Genomic DNA, 17,609 nt, shown 5'->3' with positions numbered 1-17,609 from the left:
GACAGGGTCGAGGGGATTCGAGGATGGAGGTGCGGGAGGTGGGGGGTCTACATCCATCGCGCTGATACTAGCGCGCCGATGGGACAGACAAGAAGCACGTACCTTCCTTTCTTTTTCTCCTTCGTGTTGGAGTGCACTGCACTCACCACCAAATCGTTCGACAGCAGGCAGCTACAAAGCAACACAGTAACACAAAGGCGCTTGACCTTGCGATACAGCAATCTAGACAAAAGACACCGGTCAAAAAATGCCACCACTTGCACACACGTATTGAAATTTATCGGAGCGATTTCCAAGCACAACCGATGTGTTCGGCACAGAATGATTTCGAATATTGTTTAAAACATTTTTGACGTATGACTACGTCATACATCGATAGATCGGAATACCGTGGGAAGTGTAACGAAAATATGTCCTCTTTTTTTGTTCACATAACATTTATTTAACACGGCACTATACAAATTGTTTTACGGAATCAAATATAATTATGTCCTCTTCAAATGCATATTGTGTTACTACCAGGTGAAAAAATATACCGAGCGATGACAGTTTTGATGACATCCAAGAGCGTCTCTCTATGACAGTGTTGGTATTGGCAAAATAAAGACAGCCGACAGATAAAATAGATTGCGACTATTACGTTGCCGTCTAGTTCCATATACACGAATGTTTTTTTTTTTTGCTGTTCACCTTATTCACATGTCGACGATAGCATGTATGGTTGCATATAACGTTCGGTAAACGATACACATTTCCTTCAGTGTACAGCCGCTGTGTGTACTCTTCACAATACCATGTACAAAGTGGTTTTCGTAATGGGCGAGCTTCGTGCGCAATACGGCAAGATATCGTATTTACCACAGTGACAAATGACGCAAACCTTCCATTCCACCGCAGTCGTGGAGACGTAGAGCTAAACTCGGTTTGGTTTGATAGTTTAGCCGGAGATTGCTCACGCGTTGCTTTTATATAAGCGCATCGCAAATTGGAGTAGATTTGTTCGATCGATAAATATCGTGAAGAATCTAATGATTACGTAATGTATACTTTTCAAAGAACCGCGTTCGCCGGAGTGCGTTTGCTGTCACGAGGAATATTGTGTTTTTGTAATAGACAAATATTAGAACACTCCTGGTGGCGAATGGTCTTCGCGCGCGCCGCTCACCCGGTGTTTGATAAGAAAGATACTCAGCGTTTGCCTTCGTAATGAGTTTACTTCGCACGCAGCATCGTTCGATTTGGTCACTTACCACAGTGACACATACCTTTCCTCTCCGTCGCAATCGTGGAGATGCAGAGGTAAACTCGGTCTCCGGCAACAACGAATGTTACACTTCCTTTCTTTCAACATCCTTCCTGACCCTAACGACCGGAAGGACGTGTCCGGCGCCGTTATCAATCTATACAAAACGACAGCCACTGAATTGTTGTACACTGGAGATGGCAAACTAATCCCAAGTAGCCATAGACGTGGTTCCTTGTGCAACCTCACTAGCTCAGATCGATGGCGGAGGAGCAAATACGAAATGTGCGGTCGTCAAGCTCGAGCTCGTCTCCATACCATGTACAAAGTTCTCTCCAGCATCCTTTTCCATCGACCGTTGAAGGACCGTTGTTGGCGAATACCAATCTGTTTTTCGAGGTAGACGATCCACACGGACCAAATTTTTATCTTGCGACAAATCGTCGATAAACTTCTAGAATTCAACCTGCAGATTCACCAATCTTTTATAGACTTCAGGGCAGCATATGACGCGAGCATGGTTTTCCAACAAAACTAGTTAGACTGATTCATGCCACCCCTGGTTGTTTCCCATCAAAGGGTAGCTAGTGAGATATCGGAAGCTTTCGTAACGTTAGATGGTTTGAAGCAGGGTAACTGGCTGTCAAACTTGCTGTTCAACATATCATTAGAAGGTGCTTAACGGAGAGTTGGCGTTCAAAGAAGCGGCACCATCATGACAAAGTCTCACATGCTCTTTTGCGGACGATAACGACATCATTGGTATTAGCCACAGAGCGGTGGAAGAGGTCTTTGAACCTCTCAAGCTGCCGCGGGAATTGGGCTTGTCATAAATTCTGCTAAACCGAAGTACATGGTAACTGGTAGAGAGCGTAAGAGCCCATCAGATGTTGGTGCTGCGTTTGTGATAGCTTAAGAAGGTTAGCTGCGAGATAGAGGGGCGAAAAGCGGCTGCAAACAGGGCCTTCTACGGATTGCGTAACCAACTGAGGTCCCGCAGCCTGCAAACTCGCACATAACGAACGAGGAACGATCAACTAAAACTATATTCAGCAGGATAGAGGACGTCGACTCCGGGATAGACTCCGCACCCGTTGGATGTTAGCCATTTTTTCCACTCACAACGCAAACTGCTCAAACTGAAGTACTTTACGCAAATTTTTGTTTTTTTTTGCCTTTTTGCAGTGTTACTTATTGATAAGTAACCTGCTCCGTGTTATAGTGCTTTTGTATTCTCCTTCAGACTTAGTAACCTACTTTAACAGACTTAGTAGCCTACGTAACATTTTATAAAATAATTAGGATTTTCGTAAACACATTAGTGGTGATGATGGTTGTAATAATCGCGGTGCGGTGGCATACCTGGGCGGAGACGGAGGAAAAGCAGAAAAATGGGTATCAGTGTGGTTATGTGAGTTCAACGAAAGCAAGTTGGTTTTGAAGTAGTCTTGTAGCAGAAGAAGATCATGCTTAATTTGTTCCTGTACTGCGTCGATTGATGATCCTTGATAAGTCACAGACTTGTCATCAGCAAAAAGACGAAGCTTCCCTTTCAACGGCAGGCTGGTTCTATTGTTTATGAAAAACAGGAATAGCACAGGCCCCAGATTACTGCCTTGTGGTACTCCAGTAGATATTGGACACAATTCACTTCGGTGTTCACCTTACATATCGTTATCATAGCTTCCTGCATGCTATTTTGTTTATTTCTAAGTGCATCATCTGACATAAAGTCTTAATGAAAAATACTAGAGTTAGTTAATCTGCGTTTAAAAATATGACTAGGCACACCTAATTCAAAAAGATGCTCGACACTCGTGAATGTTCTCACACAAAAAGCAACAGGTTCATAATAACCATAGTTCGTGCGATGGAATTGGTTCAAAAGCATCGAAGAGGGCTTCAGCATACGTTGAGATGCACGGAAATTCGTCAATGACAGCAACTTCGGGGAATCCAGTTCAGCGTTCAGAATCTTGACAATGCATACAGCCTGTTGTACTTTGCGGCGGTGCTCTAGACTGTCAAGTCCAAGCAAGCGGCAACGACCCGGGTAGGCTGGCAGATTCGTAGGATCACGCTAAGGTAGTTCTTTCAGGGCCAATCGGATGAAACGTCTCTGTATACGCTCGAGGCGCAGGTTCCATGAAAGCTGGTGCGGACTCCAAACCACACTTACGTTTTCTAGTGGGGGTCGTACAAGTGAGCAGTATAAAGCTTTCAGACAATGGGGATCCTTGAAGTCACGTCGAATTTCGCGGTGAATCCTAATTTCCGACTTGCTTTCGAAACAATTGCAGCACGGTGTCTATCGAAAGTCAGCTTTCTGTCAAGAATAACTTCAAGGTCGTTGACTAGATTACGTCTGCGCAGCATTTCTCCGTCGACAGCATAATCTAAAGCGGCCAATATGCTCAATGCGGTGATAGGTTATCACTTCACATTTTGCAGTACTTATAATTAGAGAGTTTAGTTTACACCACGTCACAAAGGTATTTAAAAGTGATTGTAGACGATGCGAATCGTCAAATAAATTTTTAAATAATCGGCGTAAACTAATTTGCATCCAATCCCAAGTGCATCAGCAGCGTCATTGAAGGAAATAATGGAAAGAAGCGGTCCTAGGTTACTACCCTGTGGTACGCCAGACTTGTTCGTGAACGCAGACGATGACGATGACCTGATCCAAGCTTAACTTGCAAAATTCTATTGCACAGGAATGATTCAAGCCATTTAACGAACCGTGATGCAGCACCAAGACGGAAATTTTTGTTCAGCAGCATTCAATCAATGATCAATTCGGTCGAAGGCAGCTTTGAGGTCCGTGTAAATAACGTCAACCTGTACGTTTCTTTCGAGTTCAGAAATGCAATTCGACGTGAAATCCATCAGATTTGTTGTTACAGATCGTCCAGGAACAAAACCATGCTGGTCCGAAGAAATGTAGTTGCGTGTGCAATTCAATACAATAGAGCTTACAATGATCTCGAGCAATGTAGACGCAGCTGACAGATTAGTTATTCCACGATAGTTTTTGACATTTCGTCTATCACCGCTTTAAAAAACCGGAAACATATAGGAGTGCTTCCATGCCTCAGGAAACTTCCCTCGAGCCAAAGATTAGGTGAAGATTGTGCAAAGTGGAGCAGCCAGAATACCAATACAACGGCACAAAAGAACGGCCGGTATTCCGTCGGGACCAACAGTGTACGAACATTCAAGCTTCTTAGCGGCGGTAGTAATCATGTCATGCGTGACTTTAAAAATATCAAGATCAACAAGGTCGACTGGCACATTAGCCGCAGCACGCCGAGCATCGTCATTCGAGGCACAATCCGTGGCAAATACTTAGGAGAAAAACTTCGCAAAAAGCTCACAATAATCAGAGTGCGAGCAGGATACCATTTCCTCCAAAAAGACGTCCGAAGGAGTTGAGCGACTTTTCCGTTTCGAATTAACGAAATTCCAAAAATTTTTCGGATTTCTGCGTAAGTCTGTTTGAACTCCCAGAACATTTGATTTGTAAAGACTAGAGATTTGTAAAGACTAGAGCATCACTCTTACTCTCAGTATTTTATGATAATATCGAAGCTTAGAGTTCAAACCAGAGGTGATTAAGTCTGGAGGGAAGTTTTGTGTGCAAGAGCCTGAGAATAAACCCATACATGAAAGTCCTTTTTCGTCTACTAGCCTTCGCTTCTCAAATCGGACTCAGTAACCTTGCGGCTACCAAACTCTATGAACTAAAGCACCTTGTTCCCACACAATGTGTTACAAGAACAGCACAAAGTTTTGTTTACGTTCTCTTTCTCTTGAAGTGTTTCTCACTTGGTGTTATCTTTTATACTCACTCCTTTCTCGCACTCTATGCACCTCCCTGTTGTCAAATTGTGTAAGTGTTATTTTAATATGATGGAAATTCGAGACACTTTTCACACACAGTGTGTGAAAAAAACAGCCTGGAAGAATGATGAAGCAATGCACAGTAATATTGGGTTGTGATGAACATCTTACTACAATGCATCTGCAGCGGATTTCAACCACAGTTTATTACAAAATATAACCTCGCTTCGCGACATATATTTCATACCCGTGTTGAGGTGGACCACGTTTTTTTCAAGTTATATCATTCTCTCAGTTTCGCAGTTTTAATCCGTATTAAAAATGTACGGAATATCTCAAACCTGCAGAACACTTTCAGCCACGCAACATCATAACACGCTGTATCGTGTTTGCGTTATTCTAAAAGCTCATCTGTTCGGCTCCGCTGACGACATCAACATTGCGGCTTGGACCTTTGTGAGGATGGCGGATATGTTCATCGGACTAAAGACTATAACCAAACTGATTGGACTATGGTTGGACGTTGATTTTTTTTCGAACTCAATTTCTATTTTTAACAACGGCTTTTACCCGTTAACATTCAAGTTCATTGTCTGCTTAATGAACCTATTGGTTGATGCTTCGAAAACGGAGTACATGGACGGAAGACCTTCACCTCGAGTTTGAGTTTGTAGTGATGAAATCAAACCGGTAGTCCTCTACGGCCATGAGACCTGGATCATGCTTGTGGGGAATCAACACGCCCTTGTAGTTTTCTAGTGAAAGGTGTTGCGTACCCTTTTCGGTGGACTGCAGATTGAAAATGGAACGCGGACCACAAAGTGCAGGAGCTGCTTTTTATCGTCAACACTGCTAAGATTTGTAGATTGTGATGGGCTGGGCATGACGTGGGAATAGCCAGACGACAGCCCTGTCAAGATGATTCTTGTAACCAGTCCGGGACGAGACGGAGAAGTGCACAGGGGGCAATGTAAATCGGAGTGGAGTGGAAACGACTCTTACGTACAGCAAAGGTTGGTTGTGTTGCTTCCTGGGTTGCTGCTTGGAAGGAGGACAGTCAACTTTTTTTGTCGGATGGATGCTTATAACAGAAGGCAGTATTCTCAGCCGCATAATAGTATATCACAATTAAACCTGCGGTTGGCTTCAACTCTCAATTTTTTTTAAAGTTTATTTTGATTTTACAAGCTTTCTAATTTCCCTACTACCGATTCTCAGTAGATTTATTTATGCAACGAGAGGGTCAAATACTAACGGGTGACAATTAAAAATGAGAATATGTATATAAAAACTCTCTCTCTTTTCTTTATGACAATCTTTTTTGTTTTGTTTATGCATGCTCAGTTCTGTTCAGAATGGCGTCCAAACAAGGAGCATTTAGCAAGCACATTTGACAGTTCGCTTTTAACTGCACAACAATTTTGGCAAAACGTTCACGGTGAACCTTTTTAAAAGCGAAAATCGGTTTCGACTGTGTAGAATTTCCTGCAAACCTAAACAATGATCCGCCAGGAAGGTAGCGGCCGGAGTAGTGGACAGAAAAGGACTTTTTTCTTTTAATCTAAATCAAGGTTCAAGCCTAATGGCTTGGCTATAAATCAAGAAGTATACCGAAACGAATGTTCGAACAAAATTTTGATTCCTTGAACACCATGCCGATGAAAAATATGTGCTTTTGTCGGATAAAATATCATCACATTACGTTAAAAAACACAAACATTCCTAAACAACCACTCGACTCCATCTATATCCCCAAGTCGCAACCAAACGAATTTACCTCAGTGCCGTCCAATCGAGGAATTTTTTTTTTGGATTTCGAGTTCCTTCGGTGCAAAAATAACTGAAGATCAACGAACTGCAAACAGTTGATTGGTAGAATCAAGAGATGCATTCGAAATGTCGAAGTGAAGGCCGTACAACGTTCTTGTTCCGGTGTCATAAGAAAGCTTCGTCGGAAGGCCGGTAACGGACCTTTCTTAAATGTTCAATACTGTTTTTAGTTCGTAATGAATGTATCTTCATGAGAAAATAAATTAGTTTTATTTTAGGTTAACGCACCTTTTCTAACAACAGTAGAAAAAAACAATCCAATTTTTTAGTTGTCACCCGTTATTCAGTGTTCACTAAAATATACACCCCCTGTAAAGAAAATACTGTTGAATGTAAAATATTTCTCCACCCATGAAAAACATTCGGTTTGCTGAGCTAAACTACATTCAAATTGAAACTACTCCAAATTTTTCTGTAGACTTTTTGGACTGTAGCTCTCTTTGCAGTGTTTAACCTGAAACATTTCAATATTAGCCAGAACAAATAGGTATTATTGAGTTTCTTTGAATATATCACTTTCTGAGCGATTATTGTACGAACTTGTTTCACAGGCTCTTTCTGTTCAAATTTTAGGCATTTTCACAAATTTCAATTAATTAATTGTGGTTGCTTTTTATTCAATCATAATGAGTATGCTTAGAGTTAATCGTTTTAAGATTGAGAAAAACTGAAAAAGAAAAACATAACGGAAAAAAAGTTTACTTCGTGATTAGAACATTCTTCTCTATCATCACCTGAGATTCCTGGCAAGCTTCGTCAGGCAATTTGCTACGCAAAAATAACAGCCCTGCCCAGAGAGCTGTATAGCAATATGTATTAAACAGTTTCTATTTTGTACTTCGCGACATTCACCAGCTCGGGAAAAATGCATGCTAAGCTGCAATTCATTACTTTCATGACCTAATTTGCATAATTAAAGCACTCCCAAGACCGCCTAAATCAAGTCTAGTTGAGCTTTCGATTTGGCGTGTCCCACCGATGCTGTTGGTGTTCATTGCTCCGCTTGTGCCTCGTTTGACTAAAGCAAAGGTATTATAAACTGCCAGTCCGCGCGCTTCAATATTCATGCAAACGTAGGCCGTGGACGAAAGAATGCATGTAGTTCTAGCTATAGTTATAGCATTTACCAACCGTTCGAGTTTATGTGAAACCGGGAGAACAACAACCAACATATTTATGATATTTTTCAGCGCTTTTGTTAGTGATTTATTTTCCACTCTGATCGCATAAAAATGAGAAAGAGTAAAATTCTTATTAAAGGTAAACATAAAATTTAAAATGTGCATGGAGATAAAGATTTCACGATTTTGCTCGTATATTATTTCGTGCTTCGTAAATTTAATCCCTTGTCCACTTAACAGAATAGCACTGCACTTGCTGGTGTTAGCACCAATTTATAGGTTGGCTTTTATTCCTACTTTCAACTGAATGTCTATCTGTTTGTTGCAAGAACTGTATACAGCAATCAAGTTATCCGTCTCCTGCGTTGAGAAACAATATCGATTTTTCTCGGCAACGTATTGGTTTTCTTGTTGCAACCGGAAAGTTATCATTTTCTTTTTTGCATCCCTTGCAGAATCATCTTACTAGATAAAATGTAAATATTTGCCTCAAAGCTATGCACAAAAGGTGGCAATAATGAGCAATGATGGAAGTCTGTTTGCACAAGGGAAAACGTAAGCAAAATTTCCATTATTTCCGCTCACGCTTCATGTTCACAGGCACACGCACACATGGTTAAAGCAGACAGAATTTCCAGCCGAAAATCGAACCATACCACAAGGAGCGAAAGGTTTGTGCTTTGCGCCGAAAAAGGAAGGAACCACGCTGCAACTCTCGAGTCGTGTTGTGTGACGTGATGTTGTTTATTATGGTCGTAAGAATGTCTTTATAGCCGGACGTGCACACGGCTGCCTGCTGTAATAATCAGTTGGATGTGGAACGTTTACCAGTTTGCAAGTCAGTTTATTAGCAGAAGCCAGCAACCAAAAAAGTGTGTGTGTGACTGAGAAAGGAAACGCTGGAAAAATGACAAAACAGATTTGGCACCGTACGTCGTTTGACGACACTGTTTTTTTTTTTTTGACGATAGAAAATGTCACTTCGCAACATTGTCATCTAGCATACGAGAGATTTGATATACGTAAGCTTATCGAATATATTTTTGGTGTTTTGAAGCGTCTATTAAATGTCAAGGATGCTATAATGAACAGTTGATTTATTGGAATTCCACACTGATGGAATCTTATTATCGTAAATTTGCTCACATTAAAAGCGATCATCTAGCAGATTGTTATTGTTATTCCATCCTACTGTCTGAAATCAAGCTGATTTTATTCATTATCATCTCTCTAGATTCAATGTTGAAAGGAATTTCTTGCTTTATTAAATTACTTATTATTTACTGTTATTTATTCATACAATATCACTTGGACCTATGCATTCTGCTTAAAGTTTAAGCTGGAAAATCAAAATGTCTCAAGCATTTGTAAAACCAATTCCATTCGCTTAACTCGGTATGCTACATGTTGATTTGCGCAACGGAGAAACTATACGACAACGCTTGTAACGGCGTTCACGAATTCTGAAGGGGTAATCAACTTGCGCTGCAGCCAACCAGACTGTTCTACTACAAGTATCGAATCGTGCAACATGGCCAAAAGCTTCCCTATGTTGCATGCTCGCTGGTGTGCCACCACCGTCTCTCGAGAAACAACTACAACTTCAGCGGTATTATAGGTGACTGTGACTCGGTCGTCTCTCTTGCTCATGTTTCCTCGGCGAACTAATAAAGCGTGACCGTAAAACGTAAACCGCTATCAGGCCGGTGTCGGATTTGAGCTTTTTTATGCTGTCGATTGGCTCCTCCTCCATTGAAAAATGGCGTTACGAACTGATCCACATCCACGGCGGCCGCAGATTTGCAGCATCGGAGAGAAAGCTTGACACTGTGCTTTCGGGTAGCACAACATCAATCACACAAGACGAAACGCGGATAGTCTGGTAATGTATGAGAGTCTGCGAGGGCCGCTATATGACGCTAGTAGTTATTTGTCGTGTCTCACCGCAGTGTATTCGATGTCCTGTAACGATTAATGAGGGGTTGATACTTTTATTTATTTATTAATAAAAAGCGCTGTAAATTCGTAAACTCTTGAGACGTTTCATTCCATTGATCGCTGGTAAGACAGTTATTTAATCATTTGCCATTTGAAATTCAGGAACTTTCTGCCCGGTTAACTGTTTTATTATAATAAACAAACGATTACAATAGTATTTATGTTTTTTTGCGCAATCGCATCCTGACCGGAGTTTTCAATTTCTTTGGGTCCGAGTCTGAAACTGATAGGAGAAAATTTGGTTTATTCAAAAATGAAGTTATAATGACTTCAACCGAAATTTAAACCGAATGAGTTTGGTAGGCGAAAAAACTGGCCTAATCCTTTATAATATTTTTGGATGATGACTCAAATAATAAGATTCTTTATTCTTTGTTTGTTAAAAATTCTTCTGATTAAAATAGTCCAAATGAAAATAAACTTGTCAATTTAAATAAAAACTACGACGAACTCTCTCTTTGCGAAATTGTGTGATGGTGTTCCGAAATCGAAAAGATTTTCTACTTTGGAGAATGGTCGAAGATTAAGAATAAAGTGTACTCTTCGAAGCAATTTTGATTCATCGACGCACATTTTTTGACGCAAAACGTTTAGAAAACATTCATTTTAACCCAAAGATTGATAAACTTCAGATAATATTACCATATTTTGAAAGCTCATATTTAGACTATTTTGAAAATACAAAAGTGCAATAAATTCTTAAACAATTTCTGGTAAGAGAATAAATCTCCAAATTTTATCTACCTAGTTCTACTTATGTTCGAGGAATTTTATCGAATTCCTTTTTTCGGTTGCTACAAAAAGAACGCTGATATAGGAAATAATTCGTAACAGAACATCCTAATATCATCCATTATTACATTGATAAAATGTTAGGGTTAAATTTCGTCATTAACATTTCACTGTTCAAGGCCTTAATTCAATCTTCGTTTATCGCAAAATATCAAAATTTTGCTGACAATAAACCACATAGCTGTGTTTCGTGTAAGACTTTGATTTCAGGAGGTTTGCACTAGACTAGAGATGATTTTGAGCCGGCGCGCCGCCGAGGATTTGTCTTCTCCACGCCAATAACAATTTTGCATGTAGTATTTTTTTTTACTAATTCAACAATAATAGGAAATAATGGCATTAATTTTTAAATATTTGATACAGTATTTGACATCAAAAGCCTAAAGTTGAAACAAGTTATGGCGAAACAGTGTTGAAGACACAAATGACCAAGTTCAAGCCACCATTTGGAATTTTTTAAAAGTCCAAGACTAGGAAATAGCTAACGCGTTCCCTGTGAAAACGCTATTTTATGGTTGCTCAACTGCAGCAAACATAACATAGTGTTTTCATAGGTATCGTATTGAATATTAACTTTTGGCATGGTGAAAGTTATTTGGAACGCTCAAAAGTGGCAAGTGGTAAGTTGTGCTTCAAATGTTTAAGCAAGTTGTAAGTTCTGGTGGATGTCTTTTTCTCATTTTCAATTATAAGCGGGGTCAATGTTATACACATTACATTGAGAATGGTGAAATAAACAATAAAAAACAATATCACACGCTTAGCCTTGGGGCTAATAGCGGTCTCGATCAACTAGATTAGTTGAGAGATTTCGTTATCGATATTGTTTTTTTTTTTTGGCTACATTTTGCATGTGTAGGATAAGTACAACGATACACCGTGCCCCAGTGCTGAGTCGAGAAAATTTCCAGCTCGAAAAGATCCTCGACTCGATCGGGAGAGCTAGCCGACCGACATCGCTAACCACAGAGCCACGGGGACCAACTAAACAATAAACAATATACATTATTGGATTGATTGAATATTATAATTAGGACAAAAGGGCCGCATATGGCGAAAGAAATAGCACTTTTTCACTCTCCCTCATTTTTCTCGTGATGTGACTGATAATTTGAGGGAATAGTGCTACGAGTTGGCTCCCCGCTCTCCGTATTCATCAGATTTAGATGAAGACTAAATCTAAACATGAAATAGTTTTTTCTTAAAAAATTAATAGTTTTCTTCATTACAGAAAAAGAAAATCTAAAAAATGTTCATACTTTATAGTATTTACATAACATCGTATCAATTATATACTATTGTTACATACAACTATTAATTAGAAATGCTTGGAAAAGCCTGCATATGTAATTGTTTATGTTCTATAATTTTTATGACAATAAATTAAAAGCGACATTATTTTGGAAATGTTTTTTTTCCATATTGAATTATGTAATGTCATGCTAGTTTCGAAATTTCATCCGACAAAGATTTGTCTCCATGAATAAAAGTGATGATTAAATTACGTATTATTTAACATTCTTTTTTTGAACTTCAATGTTTTGACTGTAGCTCAACAAACCGTTTTGAGACTAAAGACACTCTGTTTGAGAAAGTGTTTTAAATGATTTTGAAAGAAGCAGTCAAAATCTTACATCGAGGAAAAATATTCGTTACATCGAGTTATTCTATAAGGTAATAGGTTTACCTGGTCAATTACACAGTGCAACAATTTTTTGCCTTGGCTTCTATGTATGATTTTTCCATGTATTTTGACGCAAAAAATAATTCCGCTGAGTTTGAACACATTTCCACTTTAAGGGCAACAGTGCACAGTGTTTTATTTTGCTGATTTCGTGCGCAAAATAAATAGCGTCTTCAAATTTGATTTTAGTGATATGCTTTATTCGGAAAAGTTGCTATGTATTTTATTGTGCTCCATTTAGAATGTACGATTATGTGATCAATTCACCTAGAAGTGATATGGAAAATTTATTTTTTCAGGACAGTGTGATAGACAGCTAGTGTCTTCAAAAACGTTGTGGCAAATGGTTTTACTAGCAACTTTGTCGGAGTTGTCGGATTTATATCTCTTATGTTAAAAAAGATATAAAAAGTTTTATATGCAAAGTTCACGTAAATCATAATTTTAAATATGTATAACTTTTTTCCTGGATTATCTACATATTTTACACCTTCTACAAAATTATTAGCCAAACAGAAATACACATTTTTGCCGAACATTTTATCTAGTTATGGTTCAAAATAAAAAGGTTATTCAACCATTAACGGTTTTTCAAGGGTTAGTTTAACTTCAAATTGCTCAGCCGTACGCAAAAAATTCGCAGATAACTTTCTGATGTTCTGAAAGCACGTCTATTCTATTTCCAAAAGAATATAAAATCATTTGTCTAATAGAGTCTTTTCGATTGTTTCAATAATAAAAATATTTTGCATGAAAATTCTGACTTTATCAAAGAACTTTTTTATTTCTAAATATAGCGTTCTATAATCTTCAGCAAAAATATAAGTCCAATAAAATCGCGTAATTTTTTAGAAGGACATAAAAATATAGAAAATCATGGGAAAGAGTTATAATGAAAAACTTCACTGTCCTGAAAAAATAAATTTTCCATATCACTTATAGGTGAATCGATCACTAAATCGTACATTTTCAAAGAAGCTCAATAAAATACATAGAAACTTTTCCGAATAAAGCATATCACCAAAATTTGAAGACGCTATTAATTTTGCGCACGAAATCAGCAAAATAAAACGCTGCGCATTGGCGCCATTTTGAATTTTTGAGAAATCGTGAATTTTTATGTTTTTTCGACGCCATTTTGTTTTAAAGCCAGATATCAAAATCCCAAGTAGTTGTAAACATATTAGCATGTTCTTACCCATCTTTAATAAAACAGATCTTAAATCGGACTGAAACTGAGCTCGAAACGGTGATTCTACGAAAATGGTTTTGGCATGGTATCAGTATATATCACAAAGCTAAATAATATCGAGTATGTATGAGCATTAATGGTAATGCGCTAATATCTAAGAGTGGTAGTCAAATTATGTCTTATATTGAGTAAAAAAGTCTCAGGAATCGATTGGTAGGTGTCTGATCCACGTGCATTTTTGACCAGTCCCGATCAAACCATAAAAATCTCGCTTCGGGTATGAGACAGAATCATCGCGTCTTCGATAAAGTTAAATGCGACCCCCTTCCCGCAAAAGAGAGGAGGATCATGTAAAAATAAATTGTTATTGTATCTTTGAGTATCTCTCAAACTCTTTATATTACATTAAACAGATTTCAAATAAGCGAATCTAACGTCGAGATAAGCCTATTTTAGTATTGTGAGGGAATTGGGGCAAAATTGACTTGTTGCTGAAATTTTACGTGAATCAGTTACGTACCAATCGAGTCCTGAGACTTTTTTACTCAATATAAGACTTAATTTGCCTACCACTTTAAATAATTTTTTTTTTCTTCATGATCGGACAGTCTTCAATATTTAGGTGATCTTTTATAGTTTTTCACTCTTTCAGACAAGTAAATTTTAAACGGCCGGACAGAGCGTACAACTCGTACTAGTTAGCATAAAATAGACCCCATTGTGGTCCATAGCATCCTGCCCAGCAACTCCTATCCCTACCTTCCTGTTGTACCAGCCGGGATACGAGTAACCAAGCGAAGTTCATGGTAACCAACCCGTGGTGGGACCTCTGTCGTATGCTGACAGGGAAGGGGGAGGTGGGCTGACCTCCTCGGAGGTAATCCTAGCCTTTCTGAGCGTCTGTTTCCTAGGTTAGGGGCGGTTCATAACACCGTCTGACCCGGAGCGGGCAGCTGAATAAAGAAACGCACTGTCTCAAACGCTATACCCAAAATGGCAGCCTCATCACGAGACTCGGTAGTGTGGCCCTAGTAAGGCAACCTACCTGAACAATTACACTACGAACATTCAAGAAAATATAACTCGGAACATTCGGCATGAACTTGGACAACGAAAAATGAACCCCGAGTGGAAACCTGGAACTGCAAGTCGCTAAATTTTGTGGATGGAGACAGGGTGCTGCTTGAGCAGCTAGAACCCTACAATTTCGGCATCGTGGCTCTGCAGGATCAAATACATCATAATCAACGTGCGCCCCCCCCCCCCCACAGCCGCACAGGCTACACACCGACACGAACGACATCGGCCAACGATGCATCAACTTCGCAGCTTCCCGAAGCCTAGTGATTAGAAGCACCTTCTTTCCACGCAAAGATATATACAAAGCCACCTGGAGATCACATGACCACCGAACAACATCAAGTTGACCGCGTTCTCATTGATGGCCGTTTTTTCTCAAAACATTACAAACATACGCTCCCACCGGGGTGCGGATATCGACTCATACCACCACCTAGTAGCACTACATGTGCGCTCAAAACTTTCCACGGTATTTCACACACGTCAGAACCGTCCTCACCGGCCAAACATCCGGCAGTTGACCAACCCGCAGGCTGCCGAGAACTACGCGCACCTATTCGATGGGGCACTACCTTCTACGAAAGAATTATGTGCTTCGATTCTCGACGATGGATGGAGGAAGTTACACTCGGCCAACGGATAGGCCGCAAACGCGGCACTAAGTGTGGTAATGTCGAGCCGACAAAATGACTGGGTTGACGGGGGATGCCAACAAGCGATGGAGAGGAAGGAAAGAGCTTGGTAAAACTATTTAAGCTACAAGAGAGAACGCGGCTAAATACCAACGAGCTTGAAATGAGTTGATTCTGAGGACAAAGCAGCGTCAGCAGGAGGACAGAGATCATGAAGAGCTGGAGCAACTATTTCGAGCAAACGATACGCGCAGGTTTTTTTTTTTTTGAAAAGGTGAACCAATCCCGTAAAGGCTATACACCGAGTCCAAATACGTGCAGGGACGTGAAGTTCTCCGATGAGCACCACAATAGCGGAGCAACGAATGGAGGCAGAAGGAAAGTTGTCCTTGGAGTGCCTACAAACGACAGCTGTGTCCCGGTTGCCGTTATCCTGGAGATCAAACGGGAAATTAGGTCTCTCAAGACCAACAGAGCCGCCGGCAAGGACAGGTTACCGGCAGAGTTCTATAAACATGGAAAAGAGGCACTGGCTACGGCACTCCTCTGGGTAATCTCTAGGATTTGGGAAGAAGAGAGACTACCGGAGAAATGGATGAAAGGAGTTGTGTGCCTCATCTATAAAAAGACGATCGGCTACAATCTAGCAACTACCGTGGCATAACGCTGATCAACGCTGCCTACAAAGTTCTCTCCCAGATTCTACTCCGCCGTCCATCTCCTTTAGCTGAAGAATTCGTAGGGCAGTACCAAGCAGGCTTCACACAAGCACGCGCTGGGACGGATCAAATTTTCATTCTCCGGCAGATCCTTCAGAAATGCCGGGAGTACAACGTGCCTACACATCATATTTTCGTTGACTTCAAGGCAGCGTAAGATATGGCAAATAATGCACGACTAAGGTTTTTCGGACCGGTTCTCGAACCCCTTCGAAGCGCGCAAAGGGTTGAGACAAGGAGATAGATTACCCTGCACGTTGTTCAACATTGCTCTTGAGGGTGTGAACCGACGAGCGGGCATCGAGACGAGAGGCACGTTTTTCAGCAAATGTAATCAACGACCTCCCAGTTGGTCTCGAAGTACGATGCTGATCTAACAAGCCAGTTGTCGTGGGTTCGAGTCTCGGCTCGGGAGGTACTGTTAGTGTCAGTAGGATCGAGCGCTAGCCCCGCAATTGTCCTGTACACTAAACAGTTGGCTGCGAAGTCTGTGTATAAGAAGAAACAGAAGGTCGAGTTGCGAATTGGAATGTAGCACCAAGGCATTGCATAGTCAACTCATAGGTTTCACAGACGACCTGGATATTATCACGAGAAACTCAGCGACGGCGGATGTAATCTACGCCAGACTAAAAGTGGAAGCTAGAAGAATTGGACTAAATATAAATGCGTCGTAAACCAAGTATATGAAAGGAAGAGGCTCTAAAGAAACCAACATTCGCCTCCCATGAATGGTGATCATGTACGGCGACGAACTCGAAGTGGTAGAGAAGCTCGTATACTTAGGTTCTCTGGTAATCGCCGGTAATAACACAAGTCAGGAGGTCCGACGACGTATTCAAGCTGGAGATCGAGTCACTTTGTACAAAACCATAATTAGACTCGAGGTTCTCTATGGACTCGAAACCGTGAAGTTGCTCACGGAGGTCATACGCGCACTGGCCGTATATTAAAGTGTTGCGCGCGTAGGCGTATGAACCACAAGCTGCAGGCACTACTTGGAGGGATTGTATAATTTTCTCGAAAAGAGAAGATTATTTTCTACAACTTTGCCCAAGACGTCATACCGATTAAACAAACCGTTTTGACTCCGAAAATATTTGTGTTCATCAATTGTTATTTGCAATTTTTAAATAGCTTCTTAAAAATGAGTATTGTTTCAAAACATTAAACCAATGCAATGGAATAAAATTGTATACTTTGCTCGTAGAAGCATCTATGCAAAGTTTCAGTCAATTAAAAAATGGTCGATTTTACCACAAATGGTCCTAATTTTACCACAAAAGTTCAAAATAATGGTCGCAATGGTCCTAATCTTACAAAAAATATGGTCGAATAAATTGATTTTTGGTTAGCTAAAAAGTTAAGTTGTTTTATTGGTGTATTGATTTATTGATCTATTTAAAACCCTAGAGTACAAAAACTAATTCCTAACCAAAAAATACGGAACAAATTGTCAAGAGTCAAAAGTTCGA

Source organism: Wyeomyia smithii, chromosome 1 (assembly GCF_029784165.1).
Source record: "Wyeomyia smithii strain HCP4-BCI-WySm-NY-G18 chromosome 1, ASM2978416v1, whole genome shotgun sequence".
Lineage (NCBI taxonomy): Eukaryota > Metazoa > Arthropoda > Insecta > Diptera > Culicidae > Wyeomyia > Wyeomyia smithii.
Note: the sequence above shows the minus strand (reverse complement) of the source record.